Below are 20,056 nucleotides of genomic sequence, written 5' to 3'. Positions count from 1 at the left end.
TCCATTATGTAATGCATTCTCATCTTTCCAAATTTGTCTATCCCTCTGTCTTCTATTAGTTCTTATATTCAATACTTGACAAACTCTGATTCAGCTTTTTCTCTAACATTCAAAATATTGGCTCCTCGAGCACACATGTGAACACACATGTGAACACACATGCAAACACACACACTCATACACACACACGCAGACAGACACACACACACACATCTCTCTGGATGCCCTCTAGGTAAGCACCGTTGATCCATTTATGAGTTTGTTTCCTGGCTTTCAGAACTAATATTGTACTCTACTTTTAGGAGCTAATAACTCAGTAATAGCACATCTGGAGGAAAATCAAACCTAGCACAATAATAAATAATAGTGGAGACAATTGCGTGAAGTCTAATGATGGGCTTCAAAAGAAAAATGATGAAAAAATGATTTTTACAGAATGTGGGATTTAAATTAGACTTTGAATATATGCATAAGTTAAGTAGAAAGGATAAAAGAAAACCAGGAGAGAGGAATAAAAATGTTTCAGGTATAGCAATACCCATTCTGTGTGATAGTAAGGAGGAGAAGCTAGAGTTCATTTCAGAAACAGTAGAAAATAGTAGAATGTTCATAGGATAGAGTAGAATTATGGAGAGTTTTGAAAGAAAACATCACAGTGTTGGGATGTTATGTGAAGTTGGGAAATAAGCTTTTAATATCTATGTTATTTATATTATCCTGAAAGCACACCCGAGGTGTCAGGGTAAGGGACTGACTATTAGTACTTACAGCAATAACGGCCTTGGTTTCCGATGCCCATTTGGTTTCCAATGCCATTCAGAGTGTTGGGAGAGAACCAGATAGACTCTGCCTGTGCACAAAGGGGATTTCTTACACCACATGTGAGGATGCCTGAAATATAATTATGGAAGCTCATACAGGCTACATGCTATTCCCTCTTCCCTCCTAAAGAGAAAAGAAACTTTTCCTCCCTAATGTTTTACAGTCCTTCAGAATGTGAACAGATGGCTTCATGACTCCAGGCTTTATCTTGCTTTGAAAAGTGAACATATTTAGAAATAAATCTTCAATTCTCTCCATAGATTGCTCATTATTGATTCAGTCATCTTTTATTTCCTTTTCCCAGGCTTGTCCTTTAACTCAGGTACTAGTTTTCTTTGCTTAGGAGTCCTGAAATGTGCAGAATTATGAAAATATTAACCTGCTGATATTAGGCAGGCCTGAGTTTGAATTACAGATCCATAATTTAGTTGTGTGCTTTTGCACAGTGGTTTTACATCTTTGAAGTTCGGTTTCCTTAATTATAAATTTTTTTTTTTAATTTAAAGGACCTACCCTGAAAGTTAGATTTTTTTTAAGTTTATTAAAAATTTAAAAGTTGTGTGATTTTAATGGGAAAATAACATAAAGAACTAAGAAAATCACCTGGCTCTGTAGTAAGGGTCTAATCCATGCTAGCTGTAATTATTATTTTTTAATAGGATGAAGTGTCTAAACTTTCTATAATTAAAATATAATTATAATTAGAAATCATTAAGCTGTAGGGTAAAAATAATGTTTAAGTTTAGTTACCTAAGAACCAACTCTCTGAAATGAACCAGTCCTACGTTTGGGTTTGAATCTTGGCTCTGCCATTTACTGACCACGTAAATATGTAATTACTCAGCCTTCTAGGCTTTATTTTCTCATGTATAAAAGGTTGATAATGACACTTCATAGTATTGTCACAAAAATTACATAAGATAGTTCATAAAAAGCGTAAAACTTGGTATGTACTAAGCCCTCAATATATGCTAGTTATTTTAGTTATGTTAGCGCTTTAACTTGTTATTGAGATGATAGAGAGTGGGGCTTAGAAGTAAAATTTAGTCAAGAGGATAACCAGTGAACTTTTGCACTGGTGTAGGAGTGAAGGCCTGGACTTCTGTGGAATCAGAGAACCCAGCCTGTCTAGAGTGTGCAGGAACATTCTGAATATGTCTATATGTCTATATATACTTCTGAATACTCTGAATATATATATATATATATATATTCTGAATATGTCTATATATACTTCTACAAAGAGGATCAACCTTTGTAAAGAACGTCTCAACCGTGTTTTCCCAAATGGAAATAGTCTGAGCTTAGCCAGTGTAGAGGCTTGACTATTAGGCCGATTTCACCCTTTCTATTCTATTTCTAAAGTCATGGGAGAGGCGGCAAGGAGGAGAGTAACATGTTTACCTTGAGTAACCTTGACCACAGTAAACAAAGGAAGAACTAGAGGAAGATTTCTTTTGTTTTACCCTGTGAAGTGATCATATATTTTGCTGTTTTCTAGACACAAATAAATGAGTCAAGCTCTGTGAGTGTTGAAAAAATATGGATAACCTAAAAGAATTTAATGCATTGAAATCATGTAGAAATAAAACAGAGCACATATAACTTTTTTAAAAGTACAATGAGTGTCATACATTCAACTACTTAATAATAAATGAGTTTCTGAAAGTAGCTGGGACTATAGATATGTGCCACCATGCCTGGCTAATTTTTTGTAGAGATGGCATCTTGCTATGTTGCCCAGGCTGGTCTCAAACTCCTGGACTCCAGTGATCCTCCTGCTTTGGCTTCCCAAAGTGCTAGCATTATAGGCATAAGCCACTGTACCTAGCCTGGAACCTCCTTTTAGTATATAGTTATATAAATATATTGGAAAAGGGAATATATATATATAATATATATATATATACTAAATCATTATAAGAAAATCATCAAAATAAGCCATAAAACATTGCACGAGATTATGAAAACATACCCCAAAAATGTGGCCACAAAGCAGATGAAAATGACAATCTAAATATTTCAGAGTAAGCTAAGAGAATTTAAGGAAAAGATGAAATCTTTGAAAGAACCACATAAATCAGAAATAAGAGCTCAGACATGAGATACGTAGGAAGTTCTAGCCAGAGCAATCAGGCAAGAGAAACAAAAGGCATCCACATAGGAAAAGAAGTCAGACTATCTCTCTTGGCTGATGATCTGATTGTATACCTAGAAAACCCTAAAGACTCCACCAAAGGCTCTTGGAACTGATAACTTCAGTAAGTTTCAGGATACAAACTACAAAAATCAGTAGCGTTTCTATACCAATAATGTTGGAGCAGAGAGCCAAATCAAGAATGCAGTCCTGTTTACGATAGATACACACACACACACACACACACACACACACACACACACACACACACACACACACACACAATGCCTAGGAATACCTCTAACCAAGGAAGTGAAAGATCTCTACAAGAACTACAAGACACTGCTGAAAGAAATCATTGATGACACGAACAAACGGAAAAACACTCCATGCTCATGGATTGGAAGAATCAATATCATTAGAATCGCCATACTGCCCAAAACAATCTACACATTCAGTGCTACTGAATGTGTAACTTGTTTCGAATTATACTTTGAGGCTACAGTAACCAAAAAAGCATGGTACTGGTACAAAAACAGACATATAGGCCAATGGAGCAGAATAGAGAACCCAGAAATTAAGCTGTACACCCACAGCCATCTGGTCAACAAAACTGACAAAAGGAAGCAATGGAGAAAGAACTTCCTATTCAATAAATGGTGCTGGGATAACTGGCTAGCCATGTGTGTAAGACTGGGCTTCTACCTTACACCACATACAAAACTGGACTTCTACCTTACACCACATACAAAAATCAATTCAGGATGGATTAAAGATTTAAATGTAAGAACTCAAACTGCAAGAATCCTAGGAAAAAATCTAGGAAACATTCTGGACATCAGCCTTGGGAAAGAATTTATGACTAAGTCTTCAAAAGCAATTGCAACAAAAACAAAAGTTGACAAGTAGGACGTAATTAAACTAAAGAGCTTCTGCACAGTAAGAGAAACTATTAACAGAGCAAACAGATAACCTGCAGAATAGGAGAAAATATTTGCAAACTATGCATCTGACAAAGGTCTAATATCCAGAATCTATAAGGAAGTTAATTCAACAAGCAAAAAAAAAAAAAAAAAAAAAAAAAACTATTAAAAAGTGGTCAAAAGACATCAACAGACACTTCTCAAAAGAACAAGTGGCCAATAAGCGGATGAAAAAATGTTCCACATCACTAATCATCAGAGAAATGCAAATCAAAACCATAATGAGACATCATCTCACACCAGTCAGAATGGCTCTTAAAGTCAAAAAACAACAGATGTGGGCAAGGCTGCAGAGTAAAGGGAACACTTACACACGGTTGGTGGGAATGTAAATTAGTTCAGCCACTGTGGAAATCAGTTTGAAGGTTTCTCAAAAAACTCAGAACTACCATTTGACCAGCAATCCCATTATTGGGTGTATATCCAAAAGAAATTGTTCTACCAAAAAGATACATGCACTCATATGTGCATCATAGTGCTAGTCACAATAGCAAAGATGTGGAATAAACCTATGTGTCCATCAGGGATAGATTGGTTACATATGAACCGTGGAATACTATGCAGGGAAGGAATGCAATAAAGGTTGAAAAACTAACTGTTGAGTACAATGCCCAGTACCTGGATGACAGGATCTGTCATACTCCAGACTTCAGTGTTACACAGTATACCCATGTAACAAATCTGCTCATGTACCCCCAAATCTAAAAGAAAACTTGAAATTATAAAAAAGTAAATAAAATTCACCTCTTTCTATGTTTTCAGGGGAAAAAAATAAATGAGATGGCTAGACCATAGAAGGAGGTGCAATGAGAGCAGACAAAACTCAATAAAAGATTAAGAAAAAGACAGTTTAAAGTGATGATTGCATTAGAAACCAAGAGTGAATATACATCACAGAAAGTACAATAAGAAAAATGGAAAAATGAAGAAAATAAAAAGATTTTTAAAAAGGAGTCAAGAGGTGACAAGACAGGCAAAGAGAGCCAGAATAAATATAAATGGAGTTCCCCAAATGTAAGCCCAAGGATGGTGGTGATGTTTATGTAACACTGAATATACTTAATGCCACTTATTGAATACTTTAAAACAGTAAATTTTATGTTACTTATTTTACTACAGTAAAACAAAGCAAGCCAAAGCAATGGACCAGAACATCTATTAGGACTGTAATTCAAGAACGCTTAACATTAAAGTAGGTTTAAATGTAACATATGTTGAAAGGCATACTGTAAACCTGGAGAAATCAACCCACAACAGTTAACACTGAGATGTGGTCCTGTAAAATTGTTGGATTTTAAAAAATAAACCCTTCTTGCATTGATGGGGGAAATAAAAAGAGCAGGTCACTTGCAAAGAAAATCAGATTGGATTTTTGGTGGCAACATTTTATGTCAGATATTAAGAAAGTATTTATTCAAAGAATAAAATAATTCCTATCTCACCAAACTACCCTTCAAGAATTCAGGGCATTGACAAACATTTATAAACATGAAATAATTCAAGGAAAATGGCTATAATTGTTCCCATGAATCCTTCTGAAGCGTATACTAGAGAACAAATTTCAGACAACCATGAAATGATTGGAAAATCTTCAACATAAGGTCAGGTGGTGAGCAAATCAAATATATTTTGTGTGTAGCATCAAGATTAAAAGATGAGGATAATGATGATAGAATAGTATATAAATATTACATCGTCTGACATTGTAGAAATAATATAACCCGCAAAAAAATGGGAGGAAAAGAGGAGGGTGAATGAGAAGTAGAATAAGGTTGTTTGCCTCTTAGGCATTAGCTGGGAGAAAAAAGCCCTTGAAGCTGACAGGTGGAAGCTTAAACATACTCAGAAGTGCAAGATAGAACACTAATAAAAATAATACCAGCTGGACACGGTGGCTAATGCCTGCAATCCCAGCACTTTGTGGGGCTGAGGCAGGAAGATTGCTTGAGCCCAGAAGTTTGAGACCAGCCATCCTGGGCAACATGGCGAAAGCTCGTCTCTTAAAAAAAAATAAAAAATAAAAAAATTAACTGGGCGTAGTGGCACACACCTGTAGTCCCAGGTACTTAGGAAGCTGAGAGAAGTCGGAGGATCTCTTGAACACAGGAGGTCAAGGCTACAGTGAGCTGTGATTGCGCCACTGCACTCCAGCCTGGGCAACAGAGTGAGACCCTGTGTCAAAATAATAATAATATTAAATAATAACCAGCAATTTGCAGGGAAGCTGAAATTTCGCTTCTGAAGGTTTGATAACTGAGTTGGCTGAACTAAACTAACAGTAGGTTAACAAGAGAAAACCCATACAAATTTATTGATATGTAACCATACATTAATAGCTAGCAAAATGTCTATGGGCATGCAGGGAAATCAACACTGCAGTCTAGCAGAATCCATTGGAGAAGTGGCAAGCAAGGTGGAGACTGTAAAAAAAGAGGAGAGGTTGCAGGACCTAGGGGTAGCAGAATACAGATAATTCCCAGAAAGAGAAAGCCCCACCCTGAATAGAGAAGTGAGAAGAGGTGTAAGATCCATTAGACAAAATAAGAGACTTGAAAGAAAATGAGACCAAAGACGCAGTCTCATGAAAGTACTGCTTCTGGGGAAAGGAAAGAGGGTGCCTTGGAAGGGTCACCATCTACCTGGAGGCTTGGTGATAAAGAGAAGAGGTAGTAGAAATTAAGGATCTTGGTGAAACAGAATAGAAAATAGATACTCATTTCTCCCACCCAAAAAGGAGTCATTAATTAAAAACAAACAAAAAAACACTTTATTAGGTACTATTTACTAAGAAATCCAGTTAAGTCATCTAAATTCCTTGCTTCTGCCTATACACAACTATATCTGGTTTAGGAAAAATAAAATACTTCAAGATGAACAGAAGATGGCAGGCAACATCCATATAAAGTTACTTTAGCTGGAAAACAAAACGATAGTCAAAACATTTCAACTGGGCTGGGCACAGTAGCTCACAGCTGTAATCCCAGCCCTTTGAGAGGCCAAGGTGGGTGGATCACTTGAGCCCAGGAGTTCGAGCCCAGCCTGGGCACTATAGTGAGACCTAGTCGCTACAAAAAATAAGGAAAAAAGTTTTTAAAAAATTTTAGCTGATGAAAAGTCTTCCCGAAACATCCAACTATAGCACTAAAGAAAACTACAGCACAGTACTCCTACCAGAATTTAAAATATCCTTAAACTAACATTTGTAGAGATAAAAAGTCTCAAATCCAAATTCAAAAATGCAAAACAAATGGACAAAAAGAGGAAGATATGAAAAGTGAATTTACTGAACTCAGGAAATAAAATGAATCAAAAGAAAAATCAGCTTTTAAAATGAAGTTAAAGCCAGATGCAGTGGTGCATGCCTGTAGTTCCAGCTATTTGAGAGGCTTGAGCCCAGGAGTTTGAGGCCAGCCTGGGCAATATAGAGAAACTCCTGTCTCAAAAAAAAAAAAAAAAAAAAGTCATAAAGAAAGGAATGAAGCTAAATTCCAAGGTACATAAGAAAAGATTGGACTGAATATAAGGAGCATTGGGAAAAGGTATGAAAACAACCAAGAGAATGAAAATTAAATGAAGAAAGGTTAAAAAGTAATAGAAAGTGATTGATATAGAAAATAAGTAAAAGTAGAGTTCCTAAGAAGAAAAAAACAATAGCAAAGATAATAGTTAAGTTTCAATCCATGAAAACATTCTGGAAATAAGAGATGACTCCAATTTACATGTTGAAAAGGCTCATTGTGTACTGGGAAAATTGATCCAGAATGGTCAGTTCCAAGTCATGTCCTAGTAAAACAGTTGGACTTTCAAAATGATGAAGAAAAATTCCTCTGGGCCTCCAGACAGAAAGGAGAGGTTAGCAACAGACTTCTAAACAGCAACATACAAAGCAAAACAGCCATGGAACAACATGTTTAAAGTCTACGAAAGTATAAGCCAAAGATTTTATAACTATGACTCATTCTTAAAGAAAAACCATGATAAATCCTACTATATTAATAAAAAAGTATTTAAATGGTGAAAAATGCCACGAGCAAAGTCAAAAGGCAAGTGACAAAGCGGGGAAAAATATTTGGACTTATATCACAAAGAGCTAACCTCCTGGATGAAAACACCTTTGTAAAATTCCAGGCAAGTAAGACCATCAACCCAGTAGGAAAATGGGCCAAAGATATGAAAAAGAAATGCACATGACAGACATATAAAAGATGTTCCAGACTGGGTGTGGTGGCTCACACCTATAACCCTAGCACTTTGGGAGGCCAAAGCGGGCAGATCACTTGAGGTCAGGAGTTTGAGACCAGCCTGGCCAACATGGTGAAACCTCACCTCTACTAAATATACAAAAATTAGCCAGGCGTAATGGTGAGCACCTATAATCCCAGCTACTGGGGAGGCTGAGGGAGGAGAATTGCTTGAACCTGGGAGGCGGAGGCTGCAGTGAGCCCGGATCATGCCGCTGCACTCCAGCCTGGGCAACACAGCAAGACTTCATCTCAAAAATAAAATAAAGGATGTTCCACCTTCAGTCGTAGAAAGAAAAATATAAATTAAAGCTATGTTAAAGCATTTCTCAACAAAATCCAAAAGTTATACAATAGGCCCTGTAGACTGTGGGGAAATAGGCACTTTGATACATTGCTGCTAAGGATACATAAGCATAAACTGCATGGGAGGGAATAGTCAAAGGGAGGTTAGTCATAGCAGCATATTACTTGCATTTGCAAAAGATTGGAAATAACTAAAATGACCGTTAATAGAGAACTGATTGCATAAAGTAAGGTGCATCCAGACAGTACAACAGTCTGCAGGTAGATTGTGCCCCTTCTAAGTCACCGTCTTTCCATAGAGGTCATAAAAAAGAAGGGAGAAAGTCTCTATATGCCAATAGAGAATGATCTGTAGAATACAATAGGAAGTGGAAAAAACAAAGGCATGGAAAAGTATGCAATGTATCCGCAGAAGGAAGGAGCAGGGTAAAGGTGCCAACAACAGAAGAGAGATTTCTCTAAATGGAAGTTGTTTCTATAGTTTTAACCCTAAATCATCATGTATGTCTACATATTCAAAAGTGGGATTAAATAAAAAAGTAGAATGAAAGAAAAATCTGAAAAGGAAATGAAGCAAGTTTACACAACTATATCGCATTTTGGTGACATAACCACACACAAAAAGGAACAAATTCTAGTGGCTCTAGAACATAGATTTTGAAATGTACTTTCTTGTTGGGATATATTCAGTAGTAGTAGTATTGATGTGCTGCTATTTTGAAAGCATTAAGTGTTGCAAAATGTTTTTATTTTTTATTTTTTTTAATTTTATTTTTGTAGAGAGGAGGTGTCACCATATTGCTCAGGCTGGTCCCAAACTCCCAGGCTTAATCCTCCTGCCTTGGCCTCCCAAAGTGCTGGGATTACAGGCATGAGCCAGTACACCTGGCCTAAAATGTTGATAGTTGTTGGACAAAACCATAAAATTTATCAAGGCTGTAACGTAAGAAAATTTAGTCTGGAAATTCGTTTGACTGAGTAAAGTGAAAATGAAGCATAAAATTACACAGGAAAGCTAACATAATAGAGTTTGTGTTATATGGTAGGCACTTTGCTGACACTATATATATATGCTATATCATTTGTTTCTTGCAGTTGTACATTGAGACCCATCTTATTTTCCCACTAGGTTCAGAGAGATTAAAAATTTGCTTCAGATTAGCCAGTTACTAAGTAGAAGATTGAGATTTAAACCCAGATTGATGTGACTCCAAAGCCTGTGCTGTGTTTCCTACATTATTGCAGGATATCCATCAAATATTGAGAAGAAAGAATATCAGGAGCAAAGTGTTCTAAGTTGCTGCTCAGAACGTAAAGATGCGAACCCCAAATCAGTGGTTTATTCATTCTTCATGCAAGAGCAATGCACCAAAGGAGAGAAGTGTAAGTTTTCTCTTATTTCTGATGGGGAAACAAGCGCACGCATACACACTCTGTGATGGAGACAGATTTTACAGGAATTGTCGCTGGTGACTGAAATTAGTAAAGTTGTGAACTAAAAGTGGTGGAGTAGAAAAGAAAAAATCTAGCAGGCATGGGTTTTCATGATGTTGTTAAAAGCAAGAAACCCTTCAAAGCTTCCCTTTATGACCCTTCAGTGCTCTTCTATGTTTTGTGCTATGAAACAATAGAAATATGAAAGAGCTAAAATTTTACTGAACATCTAAGAGGAAGAAAGCATCCTTCAGTCAGGAAAGCCTTCCCACAGCCTTTTTGTAAACACCGACCTTTAAGATACTAGTTTAAATAAATTGTGTTTCTTCCTTTTGAAGATGGGGGCTGTTGGAGATTTCAGAGGTACTAGAGCCCCCTTTACCCAAACTAACGCTTTATGCTTCCACTGGTTTCCCTTGATGATAAATATATTTTTCATTCAGTTCAATATTACTGTTTGAAAGGTCTGCCACTTGAGTTATTGGGATATGAAAATTTACCTGTTTTAATTTGATGTATTAGTATTTGATTATGATGGAAATTTAATTTGTAATTCTGTATACCTGAAAGCAATAAGAAAATATGTTGGATTTACTATAAAGACTTTAAAAATTAATTTTAAAGCTTTTCTTTTTGTCAGAAGCTGTGGTGATCAGTGACTTTGGTGAAAGCTAAGAAGGTTCAAACAAATTTGCAAATGATATACAACTTCTAAGGTAAGCTAGTATGATGACTCAATCAAGATTTTAAGTGCTCTTGACAGACGTGTAGACTATACTCAACATACCAAAATAAAATGTATCAGGAATAAATATAATATTGTATTTAAATTTTATAAAGCAGTTGCAGAAATAGTAGACTGATTTGTAGCAATATGATAGACTAGAGAGCCTGAATTCCTCCCTCCACCAAACATGTAAAGTACTAGATTCAGTATAAAAAATATCCTTTAACATGAATGGATGAGCCCATTAAGAAAATAAGGGAAACTTTCTGGGGCTAGAAACAAAACAAGTATAATATATCCTGTGAGATAAGCAGGTGCTGAAGTCATTGAATACTTTGGGGGCATCCATGGATTTCTGTTGGCATTGAAGCTTTGTGTAAGGAGCAGGATGAGGACTAGAGAAAAAGATCCCTGGGTCCCATATAAAGGTAAGAAGCCTGGTCAGAGACCATCTTGCAAAGATATTCAGTTCTGGGTAGACTTAAAATCTTCCCTAATAGTTCTTGGTTATCAGCTCACATTCACTTGAATTTGGGGCCTTAATTTACACAATTTTTATAGTTTCTAAAACTCCACAAGTGGAGGATTTTAATTTAAATTGGACCTCAGTCTGTAATACTCTCAGGTACCTTGTAAGAACAATAAAAAAATCCTCCATGGAGGAATGTACGATCAATGCATTCATCAAATAATTGTAGTCAAAATTCTAACAAATAAGCTCATACACATTTTTTAAAATTACAAAATGTAACAAGGGAGAAAACATCAAAACACCAAGAGCAAGAGTCAGCAGAAACAGCAAACAACTGAAAGAGATCTATAGAGATTTCGATTATTAGAAATATACATTACATGAAATAAATATGTTTATGGCCAGTTGCAGTAGCTCACACTTATAATCTCAGCACTTTGGGAGACTGAGGCAAGAGGATCGCTTGAGCCCGGGAGTTCAAGACCAGCCTGGGCAATGTAGTGAAACCCTGTCTCCACAATAAATAAAATTAGCTGGGTATGGTGGTGCGTACCTCAGGAGGCTGAGGTGGGAGGATTGCTGGAGCCTGGGGGTCAAGGTTGCAGTGAGCCATGGTCACACCACTGCACTCCAGCCTGGGCAACAGATCGAGAGCTTGTATGTATGTCTAAATATGTACATATGTACATAGTTTAATATGTTCAGTAAATAAAATAGGGATTATAAAATAAATAAAGAGTAAGGGGCTATAAAGTGACCAGGTACATTAAAAAAAGAATTGGCAAGAAATAAATACTTGTTTTTTTGTTCTGCTTTTACTCAGCTTAGTTATTCTGAGATTTATCTGTATTGTCGGTAATGTATATTAATAGTTTATTCCTTTTTATTGCCAAGTAGTATGTCACTTTATGAATATACCACAATTTGTTTATCTATGCTGTGTAGATGGAGATGAATTGTTTCTAATTTTTAGCTAATACAGATAAAGATACTATGAATATTCATGTATAAGTTTTTATATGGACATATGCATTCTTTTCTTTTGAGTGAATTCCTAGGAATGGAATGGTAGGTAGATTTTTTTTATTTTTTGTTTTTTATTTTATTTTTTATTATTATTATTTTTTTTAAGACAGAGTCTCACTCTGTTGTCCAGGCTGGAGTGCAGTGGTGCAATCTTGGCTCACTGCAATCTCCACCTCCCAGGTTCAAGCAATTCTCCTGCCTTAGCCTCATAAGTAGCTGGGATTACAGGAGTGTGCCACCAAGCCCAGGTCATTTTTTAATTTTTAGTAGCAACGGGGTTTCACCATGGTGGCCAGGCTGGTCTGGAACTCCTGACCTCAAGTGATCCACCTGCCTTAACCTCCCAAAGTGCTGGGATTACAGACGTGAGCCACCACGCCCAGCCTTTTTTTATTTTTTAGGAAGCTGCTAAAACCGTTTTCCAAAGTAGTTATTAACAGGTAATTGAATGACAACATTGTGGTATATCTATACAATGGAATACTCCTCAGCAATATTTGTAACAAAGTGGATGAACCCCAGAACAATTATGCTATGTGAAAGAAGCCAGACAAAAAAGAATATATTACACTTATTAAAAGTTCTGAAAAATATAAGTGCTGTATTGCAATGGAAGCATATCAAATGCAGAGGAGACAACAAGGAAAGGGAGGAAAGGAATTCAAAGGGACAGGAAAGATTTAGGAGGTTCACTATCTTGATGTGATGATGGTTTCACAGGTAAATACACATATGTCCAAACTTTTTGAGTTGTACACTTTAAATATGTGCAGCTTATTGTTAATTATTTCTTAACAGAACACTTTTTAAAGAAACAAAGCCAGAAAATAGAAACAGTGAATAGAGGAACATGTCTTGATAATAATTCATGTGAAAGGCTTGCAGATTGAGTTTCTATTTGGATTATATGACCATTAAGCCTTTCAGTGCACTTCTATGAAAATAGGAAGAGAACAGGTATGACACTTGAGGTATTAACAGGAATTACGAATTAGGATTCAAAGATTTGATAACATCAGCAAAGACAGCCTTAGGCAGCCATGTCGATACCAGTCTCACCTCCAGATCAGAAACATCCAGACCCTGAGACCAGACAACTCACCTAGAGTGTACTTGAGAAAAAGTTTAATCTCTAGGATAAAATAAGAAATAACTAAAATCATTAACTTCCTAAATAAAGGAGAGTGGGAGTAACACATAACAAGCACAGGAAGCTAAAAAACTCTTGAAAATGATTGGTGAAAAAAGAAATGTATAGTTAGTAGGAAGAATTAATTGAAAAAGGAGAAAAACCCAGTAACTTTTTTCCCTGCCCTATACTCCAGTGGCTGACCAGTGCCCCTTCTGAATGACCCATTTGTCTTCTAAAATAGATAATGTTAGAGCACTTTCAATTAGGTTATAGCCACCTTGTGTGGGTCTGGGAGCTGTTTTGTCTCTTTTAGGTAATGTTTACGTATGCCTTACTGATTTCGTATGGCAAATTTTATAGTTAAATTCACAGCATTTATATTATTTATAGTAGTTCCACATTATTTGGGTTATCTTAATCCACCCAACTATCTACAGCAGTTAGCAGCATGCAAAAGGGCATCTTTAGTTAAGTGCAATTTTTGAATTCTGCAACTAAATTTAAATTGAATATCATAGATCAAAATAAACCCCAGGCTGATTAAAAGGAGAATAAGTATTATAGCTGGTAGCACATTTATCAACTTTTTGGATAGCTAGTAACTTTTCCATTTTGGAGTGAAAAAACAAAACAAAACACTGAAGAGCATTTTATAGAACAGAATTATTATATAACTTTTTTTGTACAAATGAATGTTGGTTAAACCAAAATAAAAAAGGTAACATTAGAAGAAATATTTGAACCAAATAACAAAGCATGTTTATGAGAAATAACTTATTAAATTTTATAAGAAAAATCTCAAGACTATAATAAATGAAATACAGATATGAATTTATAGTTCTCATAAGAACAAAGTGAAAAACACAAAAAGGAGTGTTCAATCCCACAAGTAATCAAATAAATGCAAATTAAAACTATAAGAGAACAGTTTATTTCATTCTAAATAAGCAAGAATTCAACGAGGTACTTGGGGATGGTGAGGTTTTGGTGATCCTCATGGTATACTCATGCTGGTAGCATCTTTAGTTAACTAAACTATATTAAATTGCTTTTAGAAATCAGCATATAGCAAGGTTCTAAAAAATGTATGTATGTTTTGACCCAGTCAACCAATTTGTGGTATTTTTTCCTAATAAAATAAACTAAGTAAGGAGGGAAAAATAATGCATGAAAATATTTTGATAGGATTGACTATGAGACTGACAAATGGCAAATAACCTAATGTCAGTGATAGAGGGTTAAGCAAATTACTGTAGTATTAGTGTTGTCAAAAATGATAATTTTTTGCTGGGTGCAGTGACTCATGCCTGTAATTTCAGCTATTTGAGAGGCTGAGGCAGGAGGACCACTTGAGGTCAAGAATTCAAGAGCAGCTTGGGCAACATAGTAAGACCTCATCTCTAAAAAAATTTTAAAAATTAGCCAGTATGGTGGCATGCCTGTAGGGCCAGCTACTAGGAAGGTTGAAGCAGGAGCATCACTCTAGCCTGGGAGTTGAAGGCTGCAGTGAGCTATGGTCATACCATTGATTCATGTTTCTTATCTGTAAAGTGGGGCTAACATAATAATATTTGCTTTAGTTTTCTTTCAAGGCTATTGTAAAGAATACATATGAACAGTCTGGATATTATAAAATGCTATATAATTATAGTGAGGAATATTAATTTAGCATTTTTTGTTTACATTTGTATCAACTTAAAAACAAATTTTCAGACATCTTTGAGGTAAACCATTTAATTTCTGGAATTTAGAAATATATGTTCAAAATATGTGATTGTAATCATTGACTTGTTTATCTTTGCTATGCTTTTTACTTAACTTTTGTGGTAGACCGTTGATTGTCTATGCAAAAGTCATACCAACCTCCTACTTTCCTGCTTTCTTTTTATGATTGAGGCAAAAAATGCCACATACTTATTTTTCTAGGCACTTAGTGGGTAACTGTTTTATTCTCTTCAGGCCAAAGAGATATAGAAGTTTATTGGAGAGCTCCCTGAACAATATTTTCCCCCTAAGAAAAGAGAAGTTATGTGAAGAAGTTCCCCCTTTCCCTCCCTGTTTCTTTCCTTCCTTATTTGGATGTTGTAAATGAGACTCTGCCTGGAATTGCCAAGCCACTGCAGCCGCCAGCCTCCAAGATGGCCCCCACCACCTGCTGGTATTTGCGCCCTGTGGATTCATTCTTCTTCCATACTGTGCCAAGACTGGTCTGTGTGACCAATAAAAAACAGCAGAATGTTAATTTTAAGATTAGATTATTAAAGACATTGCGGTTTCCATCTTTATCACACTTTTGCTGATCACCTGCTCTGGGAGAAGCTAGTCAAGTGAGCATCCCTATGGAGAGGCCCAAACAGCAAAGAACCAAAGCCTCTAGCCAGTAGCCAGTAGTCCTTCCAGCTCCAGTCAAACTTCATGATGATTGCATTCCTGCCTGAGGCTGACATTTGAGTCAGAACCATTTAGCTAACTACTCCTGGATTCCTGACTCTCAGAAACTATGTGAAATAATAGATCTTAAGCTATGTGTTTTAAGCTTACAAGTTTTGGATAATTGTTACACAGTAGACAACTAATTTGATACTGGCACTAGAGGTTGATTGATGCAGTAGACTGATTGTGTCCCCACAAAATTCCTATGTTGAAACTTAATCCCTAATGAGATGGTATTTGGACATGGGGCCTTTAGGAGGTGATTAAGTCATTAGGGTGTAGCTGTCATGAATAAGATTAGCGTCCTTGTAAGAGTCCTGAGAGAGCTTGTTTCGCCTTCCACTATGTGAGGATACAGCGAAAAGATGGCCATCTCTGAACCAGGAAGTGGGCCCTCACTGGACACTGAATCTGCTGACACCTTCATCTTGGGCTTCCCAACCTCCTGAACTGTGAGAAATAAATTTATATTGTTTATAAGCCACCCATCTATGTTATTCTGATATAGCAGTTCAAATGAAGTAAGATAAGTGATGTCAACAATTTTTTTTTGAGCTAGGGTCTTGCTCTGTTGCCCAGGCTGGAGTGCAGTGATGCTATCACAGCTCACTGCAGACTTGACCTCCTGGGCTAAAGCAGTCTTCCCATATCAGTCTCCCAAGTAGCTGGGATTACAAGTGTGCACCACCACGCCCAGCTAATTCTTTTATTTCTTGTAGAGATATGGTCTTACTGTGTTGCCCAGGGTGGTCTCAAACTCCTAGGCTTAAGTGATCCTCCTGCTTGGCCTCCCAAAGTGCTGGGATTGCTTTGGGAACAATCCCATATGAGCCATGGTGCCCAGCAACAAATATTTTAAGTGGGCATGGCTTTGGAACTTCGTAGTGGATGAAAGGTGAATGGACATTGAAGACACTGTCAGTGTAAATCTAAAGTATCTTGGAGAAACTGTAGACTCATGTTTTTTGGTGAGGTTGCCAGGAAGGGCTTAAAGGAAAATGGGAGAATCTTGTTAGAAACTGGAGGAAAGGGGATCCTTCTAATATAGTAGCATAAGCTTTATAATGCAATGCTGTCACCTGTAGTAATGTAGAAACTAGAATGCACATAATGAACTGAGTACAGTAGCTAAGAAGATTTCCAACTAGACTTGAAGGTGCCACCTGGTTTGTGCCTAAAGAGTGATAGGAGCAAGTATGCTAAAGAAAGGATTGATAAACCTGAAGGAGCTGAGACTTGATGGTTTTGACCATGTCAGCCTCTCCAAACAGTAAATGATGCTAAATTAAGAAATGGCTTCTTCTAAGTGAAAGGGAGAAATAATAATTTTCCTCAACCTTCATAAGTTCGTAGTTGGGACAGACTCCTGCAGCAAAAAACAGATGAACAAGAGAGAAACAAGCACGTATAGTAATGCTGCAGTGCAGTTCACATGAGAGAAAAGTAACTCAAGAGTGGCTTAGAGTGGTTTAGAATCCCAGCTCACAGAAAATCTTCAATAAAGAGCAATAAATTGGCTGGGCGCGGTGGCTCACTCCTGTAATCCCACCACTTTGGGAGGCCGAGGCAGGCAGATCACGAGGTCAGGGGATCGAGACCATCCTGGCTAACACGGTGAAACCCCGTCTGTACTAAAAATATAAAAATTAGCCGGGCGTGGTGGCAGGCGCCTGTAGTCCCAGCTACTCAGGATGCTGAGGCAGGAGAATGGCTTGAACCCGGGAGGCGGAGCTTGCAGTGAGCTGAGATCATGCCACTGCACTCCAGCCTGGACGACACAGCGAGACTCCATCTCAAAAAAAAAAAAAAAAAATTTTAAAGAAGCATATTTTAGGGTGAAATATTCTGGTTTCCTTCTTGAACAAGGATCAGATAGATCCAAGGCATTGTCAGGAAAACTAAGGACAAAATTGAGAGTGTGGCTGTAAAATCCTTTGTTAAATTTAAGAAAGATCTAAGTTTCTGCCTCAGAGTACTTTTCAGTCACGTAAAAGGGCCTCTAAAGAAAGACTAATGGTGTGACTGACCAATCCATTCAATCAAACAATAGTGCGTCCAAGAAACTTAAGGGGATGGTCCTTATCCTGCAGCCATTTCAGCAGAATCTCAAGGTAGAGGAGGGCTTATCTGAAAAAGATTTGTGCGTGTGGCTTTTGTTTAATGCAAAGAACCCCAGTGAGATTCCTAGGACCCCCACAAAGCTTTAAGAGGAATGTATTTTAAGGATCACTACTAGTTTGGATTAAAGGGGTCAGAGAGTACAAAATGAAAAGATGCCTTTGGACCCCCAAACTTCTACAAGTAGGAAGCATGATGAGAAAACTGCTTAACAGAAAGCAAGTGCTACCTTTCATTAAAAAGAAAGAGTGTCTCAGAGGGCTGAACCTGGAAGATGGATCCCAGAGCCATGGAGAATCATTTCCCGATGGAAATAGGACTGCGTCTTAACGAATTTCCAGATTTCCAACATTTCCCTCTGTATTTTAGTAACCTGATTCTATGTACTTTGCATTTCCCTCCTTTTTTGAAAAGGATTGTCTGTAATGACTATCTCGACCTCACTAAAAATTGTGTGGGTCAGTGAATTAACTTGCCTCTTTAGCCCAGGGGTTGGCAAACCTTTTCTGTAAAAAGCCAAATAGTAAATATTTTTAGCTTTGTGCCTGTTTTTGCATAGTTTACCAAATAATTTTGCTACCAGAGCTATGCATTTTGCTATGTCTTGATTCATTTATTGTATTCCTACTTGGAAATTATTCCCTTGACAATGCACAACTGAACTTTTATACTCATCTCTATATACGTGTGTATAGACATATGTATTTTTCTACATATGCCTATATTTTTGTATATGGATATTTTGGGTAGCAAGCTTTGTAATGATTTCTCCTAGTCTGTTACATTTATTCCTATAATTTTTGTTTTATTGATTGCATAAAAAGTTTTTATTTTTCATGTAAAAATAAAAGTTTTCAATATTCAAATTGTCTTTTTCTTCAGGACTCAAATTTTTCTTCTAAGGTAAAGTAAAAAAATGTTCTCCTGTTTAGTTATTTTTTTGACTTTTCTTAGGTTTACTTTTTTAACCTCCTGAAATGTATTACCATGTGCATTGTGAAATATTAATTCAGATTCATTCTTTTCTAAACTGACATCCTATTTCATTATTTATTTAATTGGAATTGCTTTGTGCTTGTTACATTTTAAATTAGTTTTACTACTGAAAAATTTTTGGCCGTGTTTTCTGCTTAATGCATTCTTGTGGATTTTGTCAATCATAGCTTTATTTTAAATTAGTTTTACTACTGAAAAATTTTTGGCTGTTTTTTGCTTAATGCATTCTTGTGGATTTTGTCAATCGTAGCTTTATAATGGTATAATTCTGGTGAAATGAACTCAGTACCATTAACTTAAAAATATATAATTTGATATTCCCATCCTCTCATTATAAAATATACATTAAACTTATTTAGAAATTCCTGTCAGGAGCAAATCTCCATATACTTATTTATTCCTTTATTTAATCAATAATATATTCATGTATTCCTTTATTTTCCATCACTGGAATTTTGTGACTTTTAAAAACTAAATTAGTCTTCTGAGAAGTTAATTCTCAAGTTTTAAAATAAGTTTTATTTCTTAAAACCATTCTAGATTTACAGAAAAATTGCGAAGATGGTGCAGAGGGTTCCCATATATCCTACAACCAGTTTATTAACTGTTACATATTAACATGTTACAATTAATGAACTAATACTGATACATTTTTACATTATCATTAATGAGAGTCCATACTTTATTCCAATTGTCTTAGTTTTCACCTAATGAGCCTTTTCTGTTCCAGGATGCCACGTTACATGTAGTCATCATGTCTCCTTAGGCTCCTTTTGGCTGTGACAGTTTTTCAGACGTTCCTTGTTTTTTATGACCTTCACAGTGTTCAGAAGTGTTGGTTAAGTGCTCTGTAAAAGTGTTCCTCAATTTGAACTTGTCTGATGTTTTTCTCTTTATTAGACTGGGGTTACGAGTTTTGAGGAAGATCGCAGAAGCGCAGTGCCATTTTCATCACATACTGTCAATGTGACTTATCACTGTTGATGTTGACCTTGATCACTAGGGTGAGGTAGTGTTGGTGAGGTTTCTCCACAGCTAGGTTTCCATTACCCCTCTTTTCATGCTGCTGTCTGGAAAGAAGTCACGATCTATAACTCACACTCAGGGAGTGGGGAGTTATGTTCCACCTGCTAATTACTTGGAATTCTTCTGCACAGGAGATTGTCTCTTCTCTCCCGTTTATTTATTATTCAGTTGCTTATGTCAGTATGGACTTGTTATTCTATTTT

General features: G+C 36.5%; 1 protein-coding gene across 19 annotated transcripts in view; it reads left to right on the top strand.

Moving 5' to 3' along the window:
• CAB39L (calcium binding protein 39 like) overlaps window positions 1–20,056 on the top strand; it is a 216,759-nt gene that overhangs the window by 81,417 nt on the left and 115,286 nt on the right. For 13 of the 19 annotated variants that reach the window (XM_063697381.1, XM_055359855.2, XM_055359869.2 and 10 more), the window contains 2 exons: window positions 9,735–9,872; window positions 10,564–10,639. The gene's annotated coding sequence lies outside the window, so the exon portion shown is untranslated. The remainder of the gene's footprint in view (window positions 1–9,734; window positions 9,873–10,563; window positions 10,640–20,056) is intronic. The other 6 variants (XM_055359871.2, XM_063697387.1, XM_055359868.2 and 3 more) reach the window with 1 other exon arrangement.

The sequence above is a fragment of the Gorilla gorilla genome, chromosome 14, assembly GCF_029281585.2.
Source record: "Gorilla gorilla gorilla isolate KB3781 chromosome 14, NHGRI_mGorGor1-v2.1_pri, whole genome shotgun sequence".
NCBI classification, from domain to species: Eukaryota; Metazoa; Chordata; class Mammalia; order Primates; family Hominidae; genus Gorilla; species Gorilla gorilla.
This window is presented reverse-complemented; position numbering and strand designations above follow the sequence as displayed.